Source organism: Octopus bimaculoides, chromosome 18, assembly GCF_046866305.1.
Source record: "Octopus bimaculoides isolate indiv1 chromosome 18, ASM4686630v1, whole genome shotgun sequence".
NCBI classification, from domain to species: Eukaryota; Metazoa; Mollusca; class Cephalopoda; order Octopoda; family Octopodidae; genus Octopus; species Octopus bimaculoides.
In genome coordinates, this window is record NC_142945.1 from 43,108,498 (window position 1) to 43,118,411 (window position 9,914).

A 9,914-nucleotide genomic window follows, 5' to 3' on the forward strand; every position below is an offset into this window, starting at 1 on the left:
TTACAAAGAATAAGTCCTGGGGTCGATTTGCTCGACTAAAAGGCGGTGCTCCAGCATGGCCGCACTCAAATGACTGAAACAAGTAAAACTGTAAAAGAGCTATATTATTTAGCATTTAATTAGACGCTAGATTGTTGCCAGGAGGCCGTTTAGCTTAATGGTAGCGTGCTCAGTTCGAGTCCCACAGCCGTCTACCGACAACAACTTTTTCCGTCTTATAAGGACAATAGCCAATCTTTCTGCTGATATCAAGGCTATACTGCGTTCGAAATACTACTTCCTTGTCTTGTAAAAATATCAGGAATTGTTTTAAAAAAAATTGTTAAAATATTCTGTGCAATGTAGAAGTATGACCGATTTACTGTACATAATTTTAACAGCTAAGTCTTATAAGGACCTTCATGAGTCATGTGGACCCCTGTTGAAAACCGCTGGTCTACATAGCCCCCAAACATACTAGACACGTAAAGCCGTTTGATATGTCTTGATGTCAGTAAAACTACCATACATCATTTACTAGGATCACTTATGTTGGTATTTTTCAAATAGAGGCGCTTGTTTAGAAATCAATATTTTTTCTTAAATGTTTTTTTCTAAAACCAAAGGAGGCAATTCTGTTTGAACTTGCTTCAGTTTTGCTGAAACTTTTCATTGGAAGTGACATGACCCTTGTGATTTGTCGATGTATTATGGAGGGCAACAAGAAGTGTATACGCGCGCACATACACACACATAGTTGAAAAAGGGGTTAAGAATCCATAGAAATCAAAAGTTACAGTTAAAAAATAAAGGTGGAAACAGCACGAAAGTATGTTTAAAGATTGTTGTATATTTATTACATTGAAGATTAATATAAGATATTATCGCTTTCGATGTGTATATCCAGCTTATCAGATATTAAGAATTGAAAGCCAAAAATTTGGGAAGAAAACAATTTGAAATCAAAACCCGTTGGTTCTCATAATTTGTGCATAGTCATTTAATGTTTTTCCTACAGGTAAGATGAAATTTTTAAAGTTCGCTGCCCGCAAACATCTTTGCCAGTATATATATATACAAAGAGTGAAGCTTTACTATAGCGTCGTATATTATCAACTGTTATTTCCAGTAAATATCGGTGCATTGTTGTACCACTATTCTATATCTATATTTAACTTGATGGTGCTTTTTTTTATTATTATTTATAAGCCTTTTTAAAGCCTAGCCAGGCTCATGGGCCAGGTTTCCCGGTTTCTATGAATTTTTTTTACGTTCGCCGCCCGCAAACATCTTTGCCAATATATATATATATATATATATATATATATATATATATATATATATATATATATATATATATACATACAGTGAAGCTTTACTATAGCGTCGTATATAATCGACTGCTATTTACTGTAAATATTGGTGTATTGTTGTACCACTATTCAATATATATCGTGTGTGTGTGCATGTGACTGTGCGTATATATAAGGGAGCGGGCTACTAACCCCAAGAATCCGAGTTCGATTCCAAACAGTGACCTGAACAACAACAATAATAATACTAACATAAAAAAATACCTTATGAATGAGAACCCAGGTTCGAAATTTCCTCAAGACACCTGAAGAAGGCTGGAGGGTATATCAGCCGAAATGTTGTGTGTTAACAACAAACAAGATGAGGACAAATATCCGTCGAATGTAAATAATGTAAAGATTAGGTTTATTTCAATTCCCTTTCCTCATATTTCATCACGACTATATGTTTTTAAAGCGGTTTAAACCGGTAACCTATTTTGATAGAAATTTCAACGCTTTCTGTGTTTGACCATGTTAAATTTCTCTGACCATATTTTCGTTTTATCTTGATAAGTTTGCTTTCGTGAAGCCTCTCAACATTTTCAGCGCGTGTGGACACACACACACACACACAAATATATTCATACATATCTCTAAATCGATCTACACATACATATATTTTGCACGAGCACACACACATACACTCATATCTGTGTGTGCATAAGTGTGTGTGTGAGTGCGTGTGTTGGCGTTAAGAAGATTATCATCACAGCTAAATTATCATCATTTCATTAACATGGTAATTAAGTGCTACGTTAATTAAAATGTATGCATATTTAATCAGTTAGTAAAAGCGTATTCAAATAACTCGGAACATAAAATTTACTAAGTCAAACCAAACTAGTTTGTGATAAACGGAAAACGAGATTTAACTGACCATCAATTTATTGATAGCCCGTATAACCGATGATCAATAGATTCGTTGGACACTATGAATGATGACCAATATGACTGATGACTAATAGGATATTTCACTCAACGAGCAAGAAAGAAGATACGAGTTTTGATATGTTTCATTCCAGAGCTAATTCTTTACGGGAGTGTGTTCTTGTCTCAGGAATTTACCAAAGTGTTAAACCGAATCCAGTTACCTAAATTAGCGTCTTTCTGAAATATGCAGAAATGTATGTGTATATACGTCACTGTGGTGGAGTCGCAATGGCCCAGTGGTTAGGGCAGCGGACTCGCGGTCATAGGATCGCGGTTTCGATTCCCAGACCGGGCGTTGTGAGTGTTTATTGAACGAAAATACCTAAAGCTCCACGAGGCTCCGGCAGGGGATGGTGGCGAACCCTGCTGTCTATCTATCTATCTATCTATCTATCAATTTATTTATATATATGTGTATATGAAGCACACACACACACACAGACGTACTCTTATCTTCAGTTGGCATTACTGGTAAGACAACACTTCGCTAAAGAGGTCAAATAGATCGAAAATTTTTCCTGATGTATCGACATACTACCAAAGACCAAATCCGCTCGTCACAATATCAACCGTATTCCAATTTATTTTTAATTAATTTCAATTGATTAAAATATATGCCTTGTCCACCCCACCCCCACACTCCTTCATCTAACATCGTCCTTATTCTATAGAAATAAAGACTTGTTGACGAAAATTATAAAATACAAAACAAGATTGGAGAATATTTAAATTATTCAGAACTATGAGCTGTATGATAATTAAGAGTTAAATGAGTGAAAGCATATTCAAGCATTGGAACTATGCAGAAATTAAAAACAAGTAATTAGAATAAGAGAATTTGTGAAATATGAAATTAAACGATGACCAACTTTTTAATTCAAACATCAATAGTATATTTCTCTCCTCTTATTTTGTTGTTTTATTGTTTTCTGTTACATTCTTCATTCTGTCACTGTTTTTCTCTCTCTCTTTCTTTCCTTATCTCTCTTTATCTCTTCCCTCTCTTTCCCTCTCTCTCTCTCTCTCTCTCTATTTCTATCTGTATGTTCATTTATCTGTTTTCATAACTGACTGTCTATCTATCTATCTGTCCGTCCATCCATTTATCTATCTATCTATCTATCTATCTATCTATCTATCTATCTATCTATCTATCTATTTCTCTGTCTGCCTGTCTGTCTATGTATGTATGTATCTATTTATCTATTCATCCATCTATCAATCAATCAATCAATCAATCAATCAATCAGTCAATCTGTCTGTCTATCTATCTATCTATTTATCTATATATATATCTATCTAACAGGCTCTTATCATTCGTTACTTCAGCAGTGAAAAACAAAATCTCCACTGATCTCAACAGCATATAAATTCATATATTCCCAACCTCTACGTATATATAGATGCATACACGCAACATACATACACAAAATGCTCACACATATACATACACATACTATACTTTACATACGCATACACATACTACAGTATACATACACATATACACTACCTAGTCACTTACAGATATATACGAATGCAACACCATACATACATATATGCATGCAATATTTGACATACATACATACATACATATATACATACACAGACCTGCACACGTACTTATGCGATAATATATATGACACTTGTGACAGCTCTGCTGCAAACTTTGATAACATCAGTGAACCGCGACACACCAGTTTTGACAAACAAAAATTCTGACGTATTTTCACAAATCAATCACTCTAAAAGCCATAATAGATTTTAAAAGGTCTTTTAGAAATGATTTTGCTTTTCATTTTCGTCAAACTATTTATTTTTGCACACAGGAATATTTCTCAGAGAACTTCGTCAGAAATATACGGTTATATATGTGACGTACATCTGACACAGAATGGGGAAGGAGAAGACATTCGTCTCTGTAAAAAAGAAAAAAAAAACAAAACAAAAAGCTCAAGTTTCTAATATGTATATAATAGATGTGTACAGCACACGCAATCTGTCTCAGAAAATTTCATAGACATACATACATACATACATACATACATGTCCACACACAAACACAAATATACATATATGCGTGTGTGTGTGTGTGTGTGTATAGTTAGATACGCAGGTAGATGTTCTTTTATATTGTACATAATTGGCTGTGTCCTTGTGGTCAATAAAATAAATCATCATCATCGTCAAGGACGACGGCAACAACGACAACAGCAAAATGATAATGATAATAATAATAATAATATTAATAATAATAATGATAGTGATAATGATAATAATAATAATAATGATGATGATGATGATGATGATTATGATAATGATAATGATGATAATAATAATAATAATAATAATAATAATTTTGGCACAAGGTCAGCAAATTCGACTACATCGACCCCAGTGTGTAACCAGTTACACACTGGTGTCGATGTAGTCGAATTTTGCTGGAGAAATATAAAAGTTTCTGTCACGAAAGGATGTAGTAATGTATATGCTTCACCATCACACTTAAAATGTTAAAGCAGTATTTGAATATATGAAACAGGAAAAGAAATTTAAAATATAAAGAGCTGGAATGATAAAAAAAAAGCATAAACAATCAAATATCTTATTTCTTTACTGCCCACAAGGGGCTAAACATAGAGGGGACAAACAAGGACAGACAAACGGATTAAGTCGATTATATCGACCCCAGTGAGTAACTGGTACTTATTTAATTGACCCCAAAAAGATGAAAGGCAAAGTCGACCTTGACGAAACTTGAATTCAGAACGTAGCGGCAGACGAAATGCCGCTAAGCATTTCGCCCGACGTGCTAAAGATTCCGCCAGCTCATCGCCTTATAAACAATCAAATATCGTTGTGCAGTAGAATGTGATATGAAAATGTTACATTATACTGTGCTACACGATTTTTTTCCTTGGGTAGCAAATGCTGTTTTCTATTTGCTTACCCCTTTACTTTTGTTGCATTTCTTCAAACCCCAAATAATCCTTCTCAGCGCATGGCTATGTTGCTCCCACCACTATTCATGCTCATCAGAGCTGCACATATTGTCAGCGAATAGGGGACATGCTGAAGTGGTTAAGGTCAAACAAGTGACGAGCAAATGAATGTTATTGAGCAGAATATTTGCTATAACGATATATCTGCTTCAGCAACTCAGCGCTGAATTTGTATGAAATGTAATGGAAAATATATTAGTTTCAAAACATTGGTGGCCAGGCAACAAAAGCTAAGTTTGAAGGGAATTGGAATCATTTCCCTTGATTTCTAGATAGAAGTAAGTAGGAAATAACACTTACTGAGCAAAGATAAATAAAAATAAAATTTTGCTACGCAGTGTTATAGATGTAGCCGTTCCTCTATAGCAAGCAAAGGAGCAGGAAAAACCGATCACTATTTGGGGTTCTGATTGGAATTTCAAGAATACGGAACGTACAAACTAAAGTTGTAGTAGTAATAATTGAAGATCTTTGCTCCATTTCTAACAAGTTTGCAATGCATTGAAGGGAGCTAAATATAACACCTGATGATGCAGCCTTCCAAACATCAGCATCTCGTGGGACTACCAACATTCTGTGAAAGGTATTCACTACTTAAGGTGTGAGAGATAGGACTTTCCTATCATAGGAAGAAATTGGAGCTGTAGGCAACAAAGGTTCTTTCTTGAGAAATTTGTCCTTAGATCATGCAGGGAAAAAAGTGATATACTTCTTGCGATGCAAAGGCGTAAGGGGGCTTTGATTGGCCCGCAAAGGAGCAGTTAAATATGCATTGGACGATGTATGGCACAAAATGGGTTTTTAACGATGGGGACAGGACATATGGAGTTGCACCTAATATACAGTTGTTGAGAAACTGTACTAAAAGAAAATGATAATATAAAAATACTTTCCTTAAATTCGGGAAAAAGACATAATCGATTATGTGAACTCCAGTATGTGACTGGTATTTAGCTTATCTGTTTCGGAAGAAGGAGAATTGGACTAAATCCACCGACGTTTGAAGCAAGACATAGAGGGACATAAGCGAATACTAAAAGATGTCTTTGATTTAGAAAATAGTTTCAGTTATCGCACTTTAGTTTGTTTTCTAACAAACAAAACAAAAAGCACAACAACAAACATTATTTTCAAGTAGAAGCACAAGGCTTGAAATTTTGAGAGAAGGGGCCAGTCGATTACATCATCCCCAGTGCTCAATTGGTACCTATTTCATCGACCCCGAACAGATTAAAAGCAGAGTTGAGCTGGGTAGAACTAGGACTCAGAACGTAAAACCGGAAGAGATTCCGCGAAGCATTTTGTGCGGTGACCTGATGGTTCTGCCAGCTCACTGCCTCATGAAGGACAAATAATAATGATAATTTCAAATTTTGGCACAAGGCCAGCAAGTTCGGGGAAGGGACTGAGTTAATTACATCGATCCCAGTACTTAACTGGTATTTATTTTATCAAACCCGAAAGGATGAAAGGTAAAATCGACCTCTGCGAAATTTGAACTCAGAACGTAAGGACGGACGAAGTGTCGTTGAGCATTTTGCCCGGAATGCTAACAATTCTGAAACAATAGAGAACTCATCCACTCCTTTGAAATAGCACCGTTTAGCAAGCTTCTCTCTTGTACGCACAAGAACACACAGGCAGACATACACACCTTGTATCACAGAATATATACGTTCATACACTCTCTTGCTCAAGCATACAGTGCGTCCAAACTTACACAGACACACAGCAGAAAGGAAAATAAACGACGCCCACAACAAACATCACTAATATCGCCTTAACATTCCCATCAGCTTACAGCAACTGTAACAGCTATGGATATTCTCTTCAGCTCATTTAACGCCGACTTCATTACAACTGACCATATCTAAGGCACAACAAGCCACGATTCAACAAACTCGCGAGAATGATCAAAAAGATAAAACGTTCCAAAAACAAACCTACATACGGCGACAGATTTCGTATGGAACAAAAGAACCAAATGTTTTTTTAGTGGTTATTGGAAAACATTTAGAGAATAATAAGATATATATGGGGAGGGAGACAAAGAGATGAGGGAGGCTGTCTAGTAAGAGAGAGTAGGATAGAGAATAAAGAGGGAGATAGAGTGAGAGGAAGAGAGGAGGAAAGAGAAGGGTGTGAGGAGTGGAGGGGAAAGGTTTAAGCGGAAGAGTATTGCAGTGGATCGATAACTTGCTAGTATTAACCTTTCAGATCTTTGGATGGACGGCCATTTTGATATACATATGTTGTGCACTCACACCACTACATATGTATGTATACACGGATACACACACGCACACACATATATACGTATGGACATACGTATACACACACGTATGTACGAGTACATGTATGTACATATGCATATATGTACGTAAGCATGTATAGTACATGTATTAAACACCTATATACAATACACACATATATACAATACATATAAATTTATGTACAATCACACACATATATATGTGTGTGTGTAGACATATATAAATGTATAGTCTCCATTATTTTAGCTCATATCACATCTTCTTCTTTTACCACCACCACCACCACTACTATAAAAATAAGTACCTGTTGACTACTGGGGTCAATGTAATACGTTGCTTCCTACTCAAAAATATGCAGGTTTTGTGCCTATAATAGAAAGACTTATATTAATAATAATGATTATTTATTTCTTTATTGCCCACAGGGGGGGGGGGACAAACAAGGAGAGACAAAGGGATTAAGTCGATTACATCGACTTGTACTTATTTAATCGACCCCGAAAGGATGTAAGGCAAAGTCGACCTTGGCGGAATTTGAACTCAGACAAAATACTGCTAAGCATTTCGCCCGGCATTCTAACGATTCTGTCAGCTCGCTGCCCTAATAATAATAATAATAATAATAATAATAATATTATTATTATTGAGTGTAAGCGCAAAGTGATACTGGGGTACAAATATACGAAGCCTAATATACACATCATGACTACTCGTCTGATAAGGGTAGACCTGGCGCAGGTACGCGGCATGATGGCCTTGTATCAAGATAAACTGCGCATGACCTTGCAAGTGGGACCTGTGAGAATTTTCTTCAGGTCGAGTAGCCAATCCCGCTCAAAAGGTTCCTGAATCAGAGTTGTTTAAGGATGCTGAACGAAACACCCCTGTTTCTAGAGACGAAATATTCAAACCCCAAAGAATTCATCTCATCATATAGCTATGATGCTCTCCCACTACTTCTGCTTGTGATCAGAGATGCACAATTCATCAGCCACAAACGAACAGATTCGTGTGGTTAAGGTCAAACAACTGGCAAGCAATTCTGAATTATTGAGCAGAATATTTGCTTAGCTCATCTTTTATACCATGACAAAATATGCACACGATATCACTTCGAATCAGTTAAGATTAGAAGTCATGAGAAACAGTACCTACATCAGGAAATTATTATTGTTGCTGTTGTCGTTGTTTTACTTCTCAAAGTGGTCGGTCTTGTTCTCATAGATTCTGTGAGAGCGGACAGCATCCTATTGTCAGAGGTCTCACAGGATCTCTTTCCGCACATTATAAGCTTTGATATTTGGTTGTTAATTATTGTGGGAGACATTCAACATCCAAGTACCAATCTCAAAACCCTAGCTGTCCACAGCAGAGCAATGTTTTTGGGCTTGTTCTACCCTCGTGTCAATTCTGATTTCTCTGACATATTTCGCGAAATATTTCGCGAACTTGGTTATTAGTGCCCCGAGGGCCCCTACAACTACTGGGATGGCAGACACTCTCCTCATGGTCCATATTCTTGCAATTTCGTCCTTTTGCAGTCTGTACTTTTCATTCTTTTCTAGTTCTTCGTCACTTTTGCATCTCCAGGTATTGCAATATCTATGATCTTCGTTTCCTTTTTTAATTTATCTACCAGAATAACAGCTGGTCTCTGAGCCTCGTTTAGGGAGACACACTGGATTGTAAAAATCCCACAGTTCCTTGTTCTCGGTGACTCCTCCTGGTTCATGTTCGTACCATTTCCGTGCTTTGTTCAGACCATACTTTTCACATAGTCTCCAGTGTACGCTCTTAGCCACGTCATCGTACCTCCTTTTGTAGTGCTTTTGGGCCAACTTGCTACATTCACTCACAATATGTGAGATTGTTTCCTTTCTGCTGCCACACATCCAACAAAGGGGAGATTCGTTACTCTTATCTATTTGAAACTTGGTGCAATTAGTTCTCAGAGCTTTTCCTGGGCGCTGCATATCAACGCATGCCACAGTGCATCCTTTCAGATCACTTTTTCTTCTTCTTCTTCTTCTTCTTCTTCTTCTTCTTCTTCTTCTTCTTCTTCTTCTCCTCCTCCTCCTCCTCCTTCTTCTTCTTCTTCTTCTTCTTCTTCTTCTTCTTCTTCTTTGTCAGGAACAATATGTCAGGATTTTATTACCAACTAAGCCGCACTTGTTCTATAAAGCATTAGGATGTACATTGCTGAACTTACTACTATTTCTAGCAGATTAAGTCACCTTATAAGGGTTTCTTCATTGAATCAATATATAGTGATGTATTGTAGGGGGTAGTTAAGGGTGGCATTTTGGGTAAACTGATGCATTTACTAAAGTAGCCAATATATATGTATATGTGTATATATACATACATATATATATATA